Raw genomic sequence first — 18,466 nt, 5'->3', positions numbered from 1 at the left:
ATAGTGTAAGGCCCCCGCGAGCAGACAGAAGTGCGGCAACACCGAAATGGCATAGACTCGATTAATGCCTGAAGTAATGTTGGAGGGAATTGACACCATGAATGCCGGAGGGGTGTCCATAAATTCGTAAGAGTACGAAGGGGTGGAGAACAGCACCTTGCAAGGCATCCCAGATATGCTCAATAATGTTCATGTCTGGGGAGTTTGGTGGTCAACGGAAGTGTTTAAACTGAGAAGAGTGTTTCTGTAGTCACTCAGTATCAATTCTGGACGTGTAGGGTTTGCATTGTCCTCCTGGAATTGCTAGAGTCCGTCGGAATGCACAATGGACATGAATGATTGCAGGTGACCAGACAGGATGCTTACGTACCTGTTACCTATTAGAATAGTATCTTAGACGTATCACTCCAACTGCACACGCTTCACACCACAACAGAGCCTCCACCAGCTTGAACAGATCCCTGCTGACATGCAGGGTCCATGGACTCATGAGGTTGCCTCCATACCCATACGCGTCCATCCACTCGATACTAGTTGAAACGATACTCGTTCAACCAGGCAACAAGTTTCCAGTCATTAACAGTCGAGGCGAGGCGTTAATCGTTGTGTCGTGCAGTCATCAAGGGTACACGAAAGCCCATATCGATTATGTTTCGTTGAATGGTTCGCAAGCTGACACTTCTTGATGGCCCAGCATTGAAATCTGCAGCAATTTGCGGAAGTGTGTTGGTCCCATTCTTGCAGGATATTTTTCCGGCCGCAGCGATGTTGGAGATCTAATGTTTTTACAGGATTTCTGAAGGAAAATCCTCATTTCATTGCTACCTCATAGCGTTGCTGTGTCCCACCGCTCGTGCGCTGACTTAACACCACGATCAAACTCACTAAAATGTTGATAATCTGCCATTGTAGCAGCCGTAACCGATCTAACTACTGCGCCAGACAACAAGTGTCTTATATAGGCGTTGCCAATCCGCAGCGCAATCCTTGTCATTTATCAATATAATAACCTCAAACACGGTTGCTTCACTCGTTCACTATAACAGTTCGCTTATAAAATTGTAGAACACGAAAGATGGAACTGTCGCTTCGAGCAACACTCGTGAGTAATATAATCGGAGACTGTTAGAAATATAACTGCTGCCACCACGGCGAATGGAACAGTCCAGAATGTCGCGCGACTGGGACGGCCTCAAACATTGAAAGTATCAGAGTGGAGAAGAAGAGCGATAATCAACGCATATGATCGGTGTCGGATCGTCGGTACCTGAGTCACGGGACGCTTCATCTCGAAGTTTGTTCAGGCGTCAGGATGTGCTACGTGTACCTCAGTTCGGTGAAAAAGTCGAACGGATCTTTAAAAAGATAAGAAAATATTTTTTCTTTGAGTGCCACGAAACAAACTGCAGGCTATCTGAGCAGCCATCCTGAAACATTCAGCTCAGGAAACAAGGGTGAATAGCACAAGTATATGAAATTAAAAGAATTGTATAGTATGCTTGGGGTTGGGAAAGACCCGTCGTCGTACAACATCTTTTTTTTCAAATTCGAATTTTAATTGGGAAAGAGATTTCATTCGTTTAGAGTCTGAGCTAACAAACGACCGCGCTGTTGGTTTATGCATATTAGGGCTCCATCACATTTCAATCACATAGTTCGAGATGTACTACCCTATTGTGACAGATGTGTAAGTAAGGGAGAACCAGCTCCCTGGCCTGCAAGCTCCACCGACCTTAATCCTGTGGATTTTGTCTGTGTCTACTTAAAACAACTAGTTCAGTAGCATTTACTCTTGATTCGGTGACGTTTATCAACGTGTTGTGGAAGCCTGTGAAATCTTCAGAGAGCGTTGTGCGGGGGTTGGAAAGGTTCGATAGGTATTAAGGCAAGTGGTGATTATTTTGAACATTTGTGTGGAGTTGTTTTTGAATTCAGAACATTGTAAAACGTGTTTCATTGAATAATTAAAAAACGAGAGATGTAAGGACATTACTTCATATGCGATTTTACTTGTTTTGTGTGATAAATCCGCTCTACAGGCTTGTAAAGCTATTGTAAAACATTTCTGATACACCCTGTACAGGGGTAAAGTTTACTACACGAGAGTACATGTAGAAGAATCAGTTGATTACGAGAGGACAATACGAGTACAAAAAAGTTCCACAAATTTGACACTTGGATATCACTGAACGGCAACGATACATTCTGGGAAGCAGTACAAGAATTTTGTGTAAATACGTAATATACAGTGAAAATCCAACAGGTGCTAAGTTTATTCTTATTCATACGCCCACTAAATCGATATATGGTACTTAGTCCACCTTACAGAGTAAAGGCTATCACAAACGTATGTGCATGTATACATTGATACCACTTTCGCAGACGCGAAGTATAGGTGGAACTCTTGTCGAGAAAATAGTCATCTCGGCTTTCTACTCTCAGGTTGCGCATTGTCTTTTATGCTTCATTTTGTTATAACATATATTTCTTTCACTTACAAGTTGTTTTTGCCAGGACTTTTCCTGACATCTGTCAGATACAAGGTCTCAGTTCATAACCCTCGATATATGAAAAACTTTTTAAATATCGTAGAGTGTACGTAAGGATTACTGAAGAACTACATTTGAAATTGTCTTGATGATGAGAAATGGTCCAACTTTAATAAGGAGCTGTACACAAATGGGTGTTCTAATAAATTCACTTTTGGTTTTATCGAATGCAGAATTTATCTCTCCATATCTTTTTTATGAACGACATTATTGATAAGTGGGTTCGTTTCAACGATATTACCAAGAAAACAGGTTAAAACGAAAATTTTTCATGAACATGTTAAATTAGTCCAATTTTGAAGAGCCCTAGTATGGAAACGGGTGGTCAAAAAAATATGCGGCTCGTCCCATTCAATGCAGAATTTCATGCCCTAAAATTTTTAATTCTGCTATGTTTTCGATATTGTGAGTTATATACGAGATATAATCACAAAACCGAAAAATACCCCTTTTTCGGGTACATTTTTGCCCCCCACCACTTTTCCACAACTCCGCCGAGGGGGAAAACCTAGGATAGTCGTACTGGGACACAAACGAAGCCATTAAAACAATAAAATCTTTTGTAGCAATTATTTCCGATCTGAATGCTATTTCTACTGGACTATTATGGTACATTTTCACCCTCGGCTGTCACTACTCCGCGTCATCACCGACCTGTCCATTTTTTCATTTCTCTGTCCTCTTTCAATATGCGAACCTCTCACATTTCATTTGCTTATTACAACGGATTTCTCTAATTTTTTTTTGTAATTTAGATCTCGAAGCTCAAAGCCAACAAGGGTTATTAACAACGCTTTAAAAGTGGCTCGGTGGTAAAACGCTAGATTACAGATCCAAACATCTGGAGTTTAATTCCCCGTTGGTCCTAAGATTTGCATGCATCACTTATCCCTCCTTTCACAGCAGACAATGTTCGTTGATGTGAAAAATGCCAAGGTGCGACGTGGTTCGGAGTCCACGTTAAACTGAAGGTCCACATATAAACGATTAAGTCAGTTCAAAGGTCGGAAAATGGCAATGGCATACCACCTCCAACAGGACCATTCCTAGTAAGGCAGTGTGATGTTCGAACCAAAGCTCGATCTGATAAGAGCTTTGCTTTTTTTTTTTAATGTGTAGCAAAGACAAAGTTGTTGTTGTTTTGGTCTTCAGTCCTGAGACTGGTTTGATACAGCTCTCCATGCTACTCTATCCTGTGCAAGCTTCTTCATCTCCCAGTACCTACTGCAACCTACATCCTTCTGAATCTGCTTAGTGTATTCACCTCTTGGTCTCCCTCTACGATTTTTACCCTCCACGCTTCCCTCCAATACTAAATTTGTGATCCCTTGATGCCTCAGAACATGTCCTACCAACCGATCCCTTCTTCTAGTCAAGTTGTTTCACAAACTTCTCTTCTCCCCAATCCTATTCAATACTTCCTCATTAGTTGTGTGATCTACCCATCTAATCTTCAGCATTCTTCTGTAGCACCACATTTCGAAAGCTTCTATTCTCTTCTTGTCTAAACTATTTATCGTCCATGTTTCACTTCCATACATGGATACACTCCATATAAATACTTTCAGAAAAGACTTCCTGACACTTAAATCTATATTCGATGTTAACAAATTTCTCTTCTTCAGAAACGCTTTCCTTGCCATTGCCAATCTACATTTTATATCCTCTCTACTTCGACCAGCATCAGTTATTTTGCTCCCCAAATAGCAAAACTATTTTCTCATTTCCTAATCTAATTCCCTCAGCGTCACCAGGCTTAATTCGACTACATTCCATTATCCTCGTTTTGCTTTTTTTTTATGTTCATCTTATATCCTCCTTTCAGGACACTGCCCATTCCATTCAACTGCTCTTCCTAGTCCTTTGCTATCTTTGACTGAATTGCAATGTCATTTGTGAACCTCAAAGTTTTTATTTCTTCTCCGAATTTGTCTTTTGTTTCCTTTACTGCTTGCTCAATATACAGACAAAGTATGTAATGATAAATTTTGAACCCCTACTCATAATCGACGAGGCACTCGACCTCCGCTGTATGTGGAGCGGCGAAATTCCAAGAGAACGGAGGACAGCTGCTAAATACGATGGCTGGAGTGAAATTATCCCACTAAAGTGGAACGTACAAGCTTTGGTCCATACCTACTTGTAAGGATTTTGCAGGGTAGGTTGTGCTAAGAAATTATTAAGAAAAAAATTCTAAACGTTGCGTCGTCTCCGAGTTAATTAGCATTGACGTTAGCCAATCAGGCCATTGCTCGCGCAAAGTCTAGCGCCCAGGCCAGATAAAAGAAGTAAGTGTCAGTTGGTCTTATACCGTATATGACAGCGCACAAGACTGCTCAGCCTTTGGCTCTGGTTCGATCCTTACTACCGTCCCATGTCCAATTTTTCAAAATCAAACGAAGAAAACGTTTGCCGACACTGTCTCTGGCGGGCCGCTTGAATTTGCCGCGCGCAGCGGCCTGATTGGCTAACTTCAATGCTAATTAACTCAGAAACGGCGCAACGTATCGAATCTTTTTCTTAACCATTATTTCTCAGCACATCCTACCCTGTAACACCATTACAAGCATTTCAATTTGTTTCTGACCACCCTGTATACTCCGCAAGTCCGTGTGCGGTACATGCGGGAGGGTACATGGTACCAGTATTATCAATTTTCTTTCGTGTTCCATTTGCGTATTGAGCAACGGAAAAATGACCTCATATCTCTGTAAGCGCCTAATCTCTTAACGCATTCTCATAATCCATACGCGAGATATAATTTTGGTGACACCATAATAGCTTAAATTTTCTTCGAATACAGGTTCTCTAAACTCTGCGAGAACTACTTCACCTTTTTCCAATGATTCACATTTTTTAACCATATGAAACGCCTCATTATGTTTAGCAACACTTAACAAAAGCTGCTGTCGTTTCGGACACAGTCAAACATCACATTGTCTCAAGGTATCAACTGAGAAAAAGTTTCTTGGAATAGAGTCTTGCATTTTTTTTTTTTTTGTTTCCTTTCGTTGGAACTGATGATTTGCTGACGCTGTAGTACATAGTCGATGAAATTGAAGTACATGTCTCTCTTCTTCCTTACAGAATAATGATGTCGTAACAGGAGAAGCGTTTCTTTCAAATCCTGTGTAAACTCAGCGGACGATTTACATCTGAAACAGTAGAAAGATAGGAAAGCAGTGGAGTTATGCAATCCTGTGATCCTGAGCTGCAGTTTCCGAGCACAGGTAGAGTGAAAGTTGTAGTAGCATTATTGTCTGTCAGTGCTGTCCCACACAAAGAATCCGCCCCCCCCCCCCCCCCCCCCCCGCAATGCCCGACGAAGTTGTGTTTTCAGACACAATAATGACAGTGTTTCAAAATTAACTCCTCAAAGGATGTTCGGAATTTGCATCTGCAGCGTGTCCAGAACAGATATGGTTAGTAAAAACTATGAGCATGTCATATCAAACCATAGCACAGGGAGTTGACGACATGACAAAACACAATGGCATTTCACTCATAGTACGATTAAAGGAATGTGTATTTTTCAGTTTATCGCTCGATGAAAGTGCTGATGTTACAGTTGGCAGTCTTTGTGGGAGAGATGACAGAACTACACTGCAACTGAGGAATTGTTTGACTTGGGTTCAATGAAAGGTACAACAACAGGACAAGACGTATATGGAGATGTAAGAAGTTGCATGGAGAAGTTTCATCTTCAAGACAAAAATTTTTTTGCTTACGAACAGATGGTCCGCCGTTGATGACCGAGGGAACAAGCGATTTGTGACTATGACGAGTAATAGCACGACACACACGGTTGTAAGACAACACTGCATTATTCACCGAGAACAGGTGTGCGCCAAAGTTCTCGATTTGAAGAACGTCATGAAAAAGGTAATATGACAGTAAATAAAAAAAAAAATTCTAATGGCTCTGAACACTATGGGACTTAACTGCTGCGATCATCAGTCCCCTAGATTAGAACTACTTAAACCTAACTAACCTAAGGACATCACACTCATCCATGCCCGAGGCAGGATTCGACCCGCGACCGTAACGGCCGCGCGACTCCAGACTGTAGCGTCTAGAACCGTTCGGCCACTCCGGCCGGCCATATGGACTGTCAATTTCATACGCGGAGGAGGGCTAAATCACAGACAATATTAGACTTTCTTGTTTGAAGCACGTCCGGTACATAACGATATCACATATTATAGATGAGTTCGCTGGCTCAGTAGATAAGCAACACCCATACGATTTTACTCTCTGTTGGAAGATACAAAAACTTTTTTGACTGGTAAAGGGAAAAAAAATCATTTTTGGAGAGTAAACGATGGCTGAATGGTCTGGGTTTTTCTAACTGACATAACTAAATCTTCCGCCGACATAAATCTAAAACTCCAAGCTAAAAATCAACTATGTGTAGAAATGTACGGACATATCCAAGCATTTATTAAAAGTAAATAAATTGCAAAAAACTTTTTAATTAAAAAATTATTAAAAAGCGTATCTTGTTCAGGAAACAGATAATGAAAAACACAGTTGGGTCATTGGGAGACCAGGAGGAGGAGGTGGAGGAGGAGGAGGAGGAGGAGGAGGAGAACGAGGAGATCAGTGTTTAACGTCCCGTCGACAACGAGGTCATTAGAGACGTACAAGCTAGGATGAGAGAAGGGTAGGGAAGGAAATAGGCCGTGTCCTTTCAAAGGAACCATCCCGGCATTTGACTGAAGCGATTTGAGGAAATCATGGAAAACCTCAATCTCGATGGCCGGACATGGGTTTGAACCGTCGTACTGTCGAATGCGAGTCCGCTGTGCTAACCACTGCGCAATCTGGTCTATGCGAAATCGAGACAATGGATTTAGACACGTACGTACCTTTGCTGCAAAAAATGAACGAGTTTGACAAAGGTACACGGATTTTAAAAACCACGCTACCTTTATTAAAGTGTTACAAAATATTTTTGAAGTTGATTGAAGACGCCATGTTACAAGTACAAATGAAGTTGACTGAAATGAAGAGTAATGAAAGTCTTAAAACTTCCTATCATAATTGCCTGCGGAAGAGACTGATCGAATTTTGTAAAAAATATATGAAACCCAATCAGTATCCAAATCTATCCAAGTTAGCAGTTTATTCGGAAGCACATGTATCTCCTAGAAATTTTTCCACGAATGAAAGTTATACAATCTAAAACGAGATCCTAGCCAACAGATCGTCATCTGAGCTCAATTATTAGAATGTCGACATCGAAAAAACCTCCAGATACTGAAGAACTGTGCAAGCAAATAAGATCTTACTTGTCTCAGTAAGTTTTCGTATTATTCATTTCATTTATTTTAAGTTTCTAATGTTCTGATATAAAGATATATTGCCAGACTACCTAGGAAAATGGTATTTTATTTCTTTTGGTGTAGGTTCCTTCACAAAATCTTTTTTGATCTGGCCCGCCACAGTGATAAAAGTTTGTAATGTGGCAGATTTCATAATTTAGTTGGGTACCTCTGGCGAAAGTATTAGGAAGTCGAAGTAAAATAACGATGTGTGTACAATAAAGAATGGCCATATTCGTGAATGCAGTATGCATTCCACCGTTCTAGTTCAAGTTTGCGCCGTCTGCGACTGAAAGCGCGTGTCGAGACTTTTCCAGTTTCATCTGAAGCAAGAAAGTACGTAACATACAGTGAACAATGTGGTAACTTTAAACTGACTGTTCGTCTCTGCCGTTTCCATTAACTGTGCTCTCTGCAACGTCACAGCTATACTGAGCATCTGTTATTCCCTATAGAAAAGTTCGGAGATGATATGCCTAAATACTACAAGTTGGTTGATTTGGGGGCGGGGACCCAACAGGGCCCTTCGGATTAGGGAAGGAAGTCGGCCGTGCCCTTTCAAAGGAACCATCCCGGAATTTGCCGGACGCGGGTTTAAACCGTCGTCCTCCGGAATACGAGTCCAGTGTGCTAATCACTGAGCCACCTCGCTTGGTAATACTACAAGTGAGACTACGAAGATGTACCCGGAGCTCCAGTTATCAATCTCGTATGAAAACATTTTTGGTGTCGTCGTGAGAGAAGACGCCTGGTAACGTTTACCAGTACATATGTAGGTACTCGACATTTCGCTACGCGCCACGTACGTACAGGTACCGAAAAAATATAATTTTGTAATAGGTCAATACCCACACCGTAACAGTAGGACGTATTGCGCAGTTTGCTTGAAACTCAATACATTATTGGAGGAAAATGAGGATTTTCGCTCATAATTTACAATGAATCTTAATTAAATCAGCCGATCCAGATAGGAAAAAAAGCAGCAATTTACCGGGAGTTTCTTTACCAGGGACAAAAAAAGTCAAATTTATGGGTTTTGTCATAAACTTTGTTGCTCGTATGCAAAAGAAAAGTAAACGTTAAACCGAACGTTCAAATTATTATTGTAACTAATAAAAGTAATCACGGAACACAACCGACTAACAGAAATAAATGAAAATCTACAATAAATTTCACGAAGAAAAAAATACTACCTAATGGATCAAAATTCAAAATCCTTACCCACCAATACAAATTCATTGTGTAGCCTGCCTGACAATACATAATGAACTGCATAACGGAAAAGTAAACACATCGACGGACGAAGATCCGATGGAAGAGAAAGAAAGTAATACTTATGTTCAAATGGTTCTGAGCACTATGGCACTTAACATCTAAGGTCGTCAGTCCCCTAAAACTTAGAACTACTTAAACCTAACTAACGTAAGGACGTCACACACATCCATGCCCGAGGCACAAGTCGAACCAGCGAGCTTAGCGGTCGCGCGGTTCCGGACTGAAGTGCCTAGAACCGCTCGGCTACAGCGGCCGACTAATACTATGTTAAACGAGTTCAAATGTGTTCTTCCGTTTCACACAATTAAGAAAAATATTGATCGAGAACTGCTAGGGATAATGGAATGGATGATCCTTTCAGCTATTAGATAACAAAGAAATTCATTCAAAAGAGAAAAGAACAGCGTCGATCACACAATAACCAGTCAAGCCTTCTAACGCAACGACTGATTCATAGTCATTGTGCTACAAGCTACACGCTTGTGTACATTTGTTGTAAAAAGACATTTTAGTGTCGTAGACATCGATACGTCACAGGGAAAGCTGTTCATCTCTACTCCTACAAAGTCAACAAACGCTATAAGGTACCCACTTCAAATAGAATGCCGCCCTCGCATCCGACTGTAGTAACCCAAAGAGAATGTGACTGTCTCACAAACTAAAACAATGTGTCAACTGGAACGGAGTTTGTGGTACACTGGTACGAGAATTACTGAGAACCGATAGTTCGTTTGAACTCGATAAGATTACACAAGTAGAATTCCCGTTGCATGTTGTCCGTTGTCGACTCTGAAAACGTATTTGCGTCGTCTTAGTATAACAGGCACACAAAATACATTAGAAAAAGAAAATTTTATGCTGGCTCTGAGCACTATGGGACTTAACATCTATGGTCATCAGTCCCCTAGAACTAAGAACAACTTAAACCTAACTAACCTAAGGACATCACACAACACCCAGCCATCACGAGGCAGAGAAAATGCCTGACCCCGCCGGAAATCGAACCCGGGCGTGGGAAGCGAGAACGCTACAATTTTATGCTAATATATACTTTATAACATATTTCTTGACACGGAGACTTTATGGTCAACATTATAAAAATTGGAAGTATCGATTAAATTTAACCCCAAATTACGAAGATTTTCTAATGTACGTAACATCATCAAAACTAGTTGCTCTAACTACTGGTTTTTTACTGGAAACACGATGAAAATGTTCGAAGTATACTCTTCGTGATGTTAACCATTAGGACAGTAACGCTAGTAATAGGAACCATAACTTTTCAATGTGTATCTTACTAGTGAGAATACTGTACTCTAAACCATGCATACAAATGCCGAAACAAATACAAATTCTGCAACAAAGATACTGTAATTTTGATTGAACTACAACGAATCTCTGTGTGACATATAACGTGAAAAAGAAAATTAAACTAGTGGTAGTTCTATTTTTCTCAACTCTCTTTCCTCAAGATAAGTCTATTACTAACTGTACTCAATTTTCAAAAACAAGGGGCATTGTGTCCGAGGAAGTTATGAAAAAATGCAACGAAAACAATGCTGAATTTTCTTGCTTAATTCATGACTTCAGCATTGTTTGCAAGAATATATTTGGCAACCATTGACAACGAATATGCAACTTAAAAAGCAACTCGAACGAATCGCATTCACATTTTAGATGATGATGAAAGCTGTGCCGTCACTTGTACAAAGTTATGTGGCTTTTATGAATCATCAACAAACAATGATAGGAGGATTTAATCTTTCGGAATAGGAGGACAACACGCTGAGAAGAAATTGTAACGTCACATGGATTTTTTTCCATTCTGCACACGTCCTCGGTCACGAAGGTGGATTTATTACCCTCCTCAGAAAGAGTTAAGCATATTTCCAAATTACCCACTAATAGTTACTATGGACGTTCCTTTTGTGTTTATGTAGAAAGGTGGTTGTGTGCATAATGCGAACCCTTTCGTCTTTGCCAGGCTGCCTCATCAGCGACCGTGCAATCACGGCTTCTAACCAAACGCACTACACCAGAGCTGAGTTCTTGTGAATGCAGAGTTGTCCGAGTGCCTCGAATTGCAGCACAATGCTTCGGAACAGGCTCCCCATTGCAGACCGTATCAAAATCATCACAGTGACTGGACAAAGTAGGAGACAAGTCAACGTTGCGAATATTGTTCACGTTAATGAATGTGTTGTCTTTAGACTGTGGAAAAAGTTCCAGAAAACGTATTCAATAGCGGATCGACATCGCGAGCGTTGTCCACGCATAGCTACAGCAGCTCAGGGCCGGTGTGTAGACACCCTACAAAGACTGCGAGTACTCGCGCCACGAGCTTCGAGAAGCCACAGGGGCTACCGCAACTGTCCAAACTTTCCGCAACAGACTTCATGATGCCGAGTTTTACAGCCGACGACCTCTCAAGACTCCACCACTCCTTTCACGTCACAGGGGTATTCGTCTAAGATGGTCTAGAGCACAGGAACTTTGGACTCAAGACCAATAGACCAAAACGCTGTTCACAGACACAGTGAGAATATGCTTGCACCCTGAGGCGAACAGGACAATGCAATCATCCCTCAATGACTGTGGAAAGTCACCAACATCCGGTAGCTCAATCGTATCCTGTGTAGGTACCATGTATGGCCGACGCACACCACTCGTTCCAGTTGCAGGCAACATGACTGCCGCGGTGTACGAACACAACATTCTCCGACCCATAGTCAGTGGTTTTGCACAGACTGTGGAAGAGATGTTCACTCTACAGGATGATAGCGCCCGGCCTAATCGTGCTCGCAGTGTGTGTCGGTATCTGACAGGACGCGAGGCCCGAAGAATGGATTGGCCTCCATGCTCACAGGATATGAACTGCATAGTGCACGCATGCTGCTTCCTCAAGAGAGCTATTTCTAGTCGTCATCGTCCTCCATTAACGATTGAAACTCGCAGTAATGCTGCCATTGAGGAGTGGAACAATATGTAGCAAGAAGCCTGCACTAAGTTGGTACTAAGAATGCCCCGTCGCATTAAAGAATGCCGGAGGGTTCGTGGAGGACCTACACGATATTGAACAGTGCACTGAAAACACAGTTTTATGTTCTTTGATGTTGTGGAACATTGCAATTTTTTTCAAATAATGTTCCTTTTTCATTTCATAATTTGTCCAAAGAGAACACAGGGTAGTTTTCCTTAGTGTTATATTCTGTATTATTAAAAAATACAGTATAAGACATCTATCTCATTTCAAGATATGAAAACCAATTGTATGCTTCACTTTTTTTTGATGGGTGTATATGTAATAATTCAGAAATGAGTATGAAGGAACTAAACTGTTTTGTGTATGGATAAACACTCGATGTTGTATAGGCCATATATGATACGGTTATTTCGGAAAAAAATCGTTTAAAAACTGCACTTATAAAACTATGAAAATGTGATGTTTTGGTTTGTTTCTCGCAGCCGTTTACAGGCTTTCTGTTAAAACTCACAACGGCACGAATTTAGATTTTTTCAGGCAACTACCAATCAGAATCAGGATAGGAGAGCATTCAAAACATTATACTGATAACGATCATGAATTTGCGGACTTCACACCTCTGCTTGCTAACACAGACTTGAAGCAAGAGATTTACTGGGCGTAAATGAATCAAGATACTATCCTCTAGATATAGTTTATGTTGTTGTTGGTTTCAGACCTCAAAATTTAACTTTGAAAACTTCTTTTTTACAAGCCAATGTATGGAGTCCCTGGCACTCTCATAGAAAAAATAAGCCTAATCTATCTTGGGGGGTTCGTGTTAATGTCACATCAATAATTTTTTGTTTCTTTCCTTTTTATATTATGTCATGTCTAAAGTGAGGTAATTTGGAACAACTGTCAATATTTTATATTCACTCAAAAACAAATGAGGCTAGCTGTGATGAAGACGATCATTGTTGCGTTGATAACAACAGTCCACTAATGATCCAAAACTTAATTTAATGATCAATGAGGAAAGAATATCGGAAAATGTAACATTTAGAATTTCACAATTCACTAATTGTGAATGATTTTGTTGTAGCGTCTCTAAAGTGCGCCGAAGACTCAAAGAAGGAAACTTAAAACGGGTCGGCTGCTCAGATTCAAAACAAGAAAAATTATGGCTACTGGCTTTTTGAGGTGTCCAATTCTTAGATTCCTTAAACTTTCTAATACAGTAATTGTTAATTTTACATTAAACTATTTTTGTGGCTTTTAGAAACGTTTCTACATCGTTACTACTTACACCTGACGTTTTTGCAGTGTGATCTAACATCAGAAACAGAAGTGTTCCAAGAATTACTATTACTATCGTAATAGTAGAATTCGACCTATAATCTTTTACCTCTCGGGAAACTCAACTGGGAGCATGCCTCAAAATCTAGAATAAATTTTATTGTGTTTCCATTCATTTTAGTGATGCAAGATGGCTTCAGAGTTCAAAAGTATTTCAAAGTAACCCCAAAAGACGGTAGCTTCTTTTTTCTACACAAGGTTAAATATGCAGCAAGGTATAATATACATGCACGATCACACATGCTGTTGTGTGTACAAGGAGTATACTACCATCATAACTTTTGAGATTATTTTGGCGGGATAGCTCGAACTTCCGGCGCTTCCATCGATTATAACTAGAATCTTGCGGCAATAGTGATTCTCTTGCCTCAGATCAGAGCCGGCAGGCAGAGGTGTGAAATCTGTAAATTCACGATCATTATCAGCGTAATGCTTTAAATGTCCTGCCGTCCTGATTCTCATCCGAAGGTGTCGGAAAAATTCTCTACATTTGTGCCGTTTCCGTTAACAGGTTTTCTGTTACAACTGACAGCGGCAAACAAAATAAAAGCTTCATAATAATCGTTTTTTAAAAGATTTTTTTCCAAAATCGCCACATTATATATAGCCTATATAATGTCTAGTCTTTCTAAATACACAAAACACTTTAGCTTCTCCGTGATTATTTCTGTATTGTCCGTGGACGAAAATCAGCACAGGGTGGAAAAATTAATGTGGCGCGATTGCCATTCGAATGCAAATGTTTACTGCCAGTAATTATTGATGGACGTCAATGAAATCCTTAACTTACAGTGAAAAGTGCGCAAATTGAATCGTAAAGGGCTGTTTGATATAGTTTAATGACAAAATCAGCAGAAGTACGTCCGCTAGAATAACATATTCCTAGAATTGAGTCCCGCTTCGGCACACGGTGGTAATCCGGCATAATTGCGAATGGATGTTTGTTGTTCACAGAGAAGTTCTCATAACTGCACGACTATCTATACACTTACAACGTTTCTTGCCCACTTTGTTCGTTACAAATCGTTAATGCTATATCAATTTGCTGACAAGAGCGTTACCGAGTCAGGCAACATCGTTTCTTATTCCTTTATGGAAATCATTTAAATAACTATATCATGTTTCTGTTAGGACATGACATTAAACCAGATGTTTGACCCAGGAGAAAATTATCAGCGTCTCCAGACACAGCATGTTGACGTAAAAGCGTCAAGTTGCGAACGAACAGCAACGCGCAGATTATACATATTTAAGTATGCAGATGAATCAGAGGATTAATGTTACAAAAACTAAACAGTACAATGACAGCTTTCTTATTTCGTGCTTCACATCACGTGAAACAGAATACTGTCGCCATTGACGTGGCTGACGCGACAACAATGTAGACGACATATATTAGACAAACGTTACTCTTATGGTATGAATGCAGATTGTCTTCACGTGATGTGCGATCGTTTTTGGCTTCACGCAAGGCTGGCTAAAGGGCGCGCGAGGATCGAATCAACACATACTTAATTTCATAAAATAAGATAGTCTAATAAATTTATTTCACTAATTTAATCTTCACAGATGCTATGTACCAATAATTGTGAGTCATTATCTGAGAAACAATCATCACTCAAGACAAACTAAGCATCACAGTTGACTCTTACCGGCTCCATTCGCATAGCAAATAAAAACCGCTGTTAACGAATAATAACAAAAACTAAAATGAAATTTCTGGAGTAGCACATACTTAGGCAGTAAATACACTGAACTTGAAAGGTGACCAAGGTGATCTTACTCTTGTCTTCACAAAGTAAGAAGGGTAGATTAGCAGCTGTGCCAAAATTTGACATCACTCTAATCACCGGCAAGCAGAACTTCCGTTTGCCAGCCGTTGCGGACCCAGAATTGTACACACTGTCTCGAAACTGGACACGGCAAAATTTCGTAACTCAGAACGTAGTTCTGCGCCACACTGTAATGTGTCGCGACACACCATTTGATGCGAAGGTATCAACAAACGTATTTAGGCTAGCTTTGTTAACAACTTTACATCAAGCAGTCCGTAGACAATAATGTAGTAAGTTCGTAATAATGCACAGTATCCCGCAATGCAACAGAAAATGTGAATAAAATTCTTGAGCCTGTTTGTAATACATAAAATGCGGGTTAATAAAACAGAATTATATCGAATGTATTCTGCAAGCGTTCAAAATGCGCATTATTTAATGTCGATTATCTGTTTCCCAGTGCTTTAAAAATGCTGCGCAATCATTCATTGATAATCCGAAACAGAGTTATTTCCATCAATTCCAAACCGCTAACGGAAAATTTTCCGTCTGAATAGAAACAAAAGGCAGTGCGGTGCGGTGCCTGTAGCATGTGCTAATACGGATAAACCGCCTCTGGCTACGTGTACACTCTAAAATAGAGAAAGGTCTTCTGCTACCGCCTTACCAGTGAGGAGGAAGAGATGAAACAAAACGTTCCTTTGATCTGTGCCGCTACAATGAACTCAGAAGACTGATGGACAAGGGGGAGAGAGAGCGCGCGAAACGATCCTGCGAAACTTTCGACACTTTCCCGCAGACTAACAGCTGATAGACTCCCGTGCCACTCGCCGCCGCACACCTCCGAGCGCCTCACCTTATACGAAAATCGCGTCGTACACGGCAGTGGCAGTACCATTGGATATCATCACAGCTCCAGTCCGCGCGCTCCCCTGCACGCAGGCGCAGGACTTCGCGCACGTGCAAACAGCCAATCAGGATGCAGGAAGAGAGAGCGCGGTGTTGGATTCTCGCGGCTACCGACCTCTGCGCGGTCTATCGTGTCCGCCTGCGATAGTGTCGCTGACAACAAGCGAAAGACTACGCGGCACATTCTTCCAATAATTCCCACGCGAGCTGTTTAGACGTGTAGGTAAAACGAGTAAAATACCAATATCCACTCCGTGAGCATGTAAATCATCTACTTCCGAGATTTTCTAGTTTACCAATATAAATATGATTTCCACAGCTTGAACAACAGTCAATGGATTTTAAATATATTACAAAAAAATACATAGAACATATTTTATTTTCGAATGATACATAAGTCAAATGCCATAAACGAGTTCATCTTTCTAAGGTAGTACGTGGAGATGAATAACAGATGATTTAAGTATACCTGTTCTTCAATGATACGAACGCTAGAATTAGTAATGCGTCTGATTAGAAAACAAAAAAAGACAAAAATCATTTGAAGCCACCGTAGCCGTTAGCTTATCACTTCGCCTTGTTGAAGCACCTTAACACAATTTAGAGTGACGATAATAAATAAAATAAAAAACCTACGATGGTCTTTGACGAAACGTAACAAAGTTTGCAGCAATTGTCGTTAAATACCATAAATCAACGAGGCAAAGAAAAGCAGGCAGAAAGATGTATAGAATGAGTCTTATTTCACCCATCTCTGTTTTTGATAAGACTAACGAATAGGCCTAAAGATTATTTCCATTGCGTGGGACTGAAAGGCTCTGGACTTCGAACGCCAAATGAACAGTTAATCTTCTCAGGATGTTGCAACCTCAAAATCTTCAGTTCGGTTAGTTGCAGGAAACTTACGACAAACAAATGACGATACAATACCCGAAACAATCTTAAGAGTTCGCACGAATATTCGCAAAGCATAAATTAACCTAACTCTTTTTAGAATTAACTAGGTGTGCTTTTCTTCTTTTTCCAACAATTTGATGGCAACTGCCGTAGACTCAGTAAAATATGGTCAGTTTGGAAGTGTACTGCGATTTTGACATACCAGTCTTGATGTACTAAAGTACAGCTAATTAATGGTGAAATGCTTTGCTACATAAGGCGTTGTCACGTGCAGAGAAGGAGAGGTATCGCGAGACGTTTCGGAGCATGTGGCCAGATTTGTTGTTATCCAGTACACCTCTTAGCTGCTTCATTTCAGATGCATGTACGAATTCGTCTGCGAGAGGCAAATTTGTATTTATTATAGAACTGTACATAACTTTTATATAGGCCAACAGGAAAACTGTAATGCGAGCTGCAAAATACTGCAGTACTGGTTATTAAACTCGAATTTCATTCTCCACCGGAGCATGTAGCCGTAATCAAATTACTAAAGAAGCAACAAACTCAGAGAACAGCCCAGTGCCCATGCTGATTTATCATATGAATAAATTTCTCAGGAGCTGTCATAGTCATCCTTCCACCACATGTTACTACCACACATAAAATCCCTAAAAAAGAACAACAAAAATAGCAGTCGTAATAGTAATGTCTCAGTGCCAGCGAACTACCACGGTACGGATCAAATTTCTGCTGTGTAATACATAATTCGAGAGCTAAGTTGTCAATAAGTGCAGCACTTCTACAATAGCTAGGCTGTGCTACTACTGTAGCTCCGTTCAAGTCATGCATGTACAAACGAATTATTGAAGAATGAGATATTATGAAAGAGTTTTAAGCTTGTAAGGTCACAAACAAAATGATTAATTTATTTGGCAATATCTAGTTGGTGGATACACTACAGCATCAAAACGGCTGTGAAACTGTCTTGTAATTTTCGATTCAATACACAACGCGTTAATTTTTAGTTCAACAAAAACAAGTAAAAAGTTATTTTCGAAACCTATATGAAATATATCTTGCTGAAACAATTATTTATAATAAACAGCAGTATTTTGACATCCTGAAAAAACTCAGTCCATCACTATTTCAAATTACATGTGATCATAATGTTTATAACCTCACGCAGACACACAGCAATTTAAATCCGAGGTAATATAACTTCGTAACTAACCTGTAGGGGCAGATGTATGTAGTTATTCGATGTGAAGTTCATGTGGTAAAATATTGCGCGAGTGCATAACACAGTTCTCACAGGAAACATAAAATGCTCTTTCGTTAGTACACAACAACACTCCTCTGCACCTCAGACCTCGCAATTCGCGTCTGGCACTAAGTAGTGTCGCTACTCGACACCAGAGCGGCAGCACGGCGGCA

General features: G+C 40.3%; 1 protein-coding gene across 2 annotated transcripts in view; it reads right to left on the bottom strand.

Annotated features, from left to right (window-relative positions):
• LOC126297991 (carbohydrate sulfotransferase 5-like) overlaps positions 1 to 18,423 on the bottom strand; it is a 712,441-nt gene extending 694,018 nt beyond the window's left edge. Inside the window, exon 1 of one of the 2 annotated variants that reach the window (XM_049989306.1) lies at positions 18,264 to 18,423. The gene's annotated coding sequence lies outside the window, so the exon portion shown is untranslated. Of the gene's footprint in view, positions 1 to 15,911; positions 16,037 to 18,263 lie in introns of those variants that run through there. The other variant, XM_049989308.1, reaches the window with a different exon arrangement.
• Between the last annotated feature and the right edge of the window lie 43 nt (positions 18,424 to 18,466).

This window comes from Schistocerca gregaria, chromosome X (assembly GCF_023897955.1).
Source record: "Schistocerca gregaria isolate iqSchGreg1 chromosome X, iqSchGreg1.2, whole genome shotgun sequence".
Classification (NCBI taxonomy): Eukaryota; Metazoa; Arthropoda; class Insecta; order Orthoptera; family Acrididae; genus Schistocerca; species Schistocerca gregaria.
This window is presented reverse-complemented; position numbering and strand designations above follow the sequence as displayed.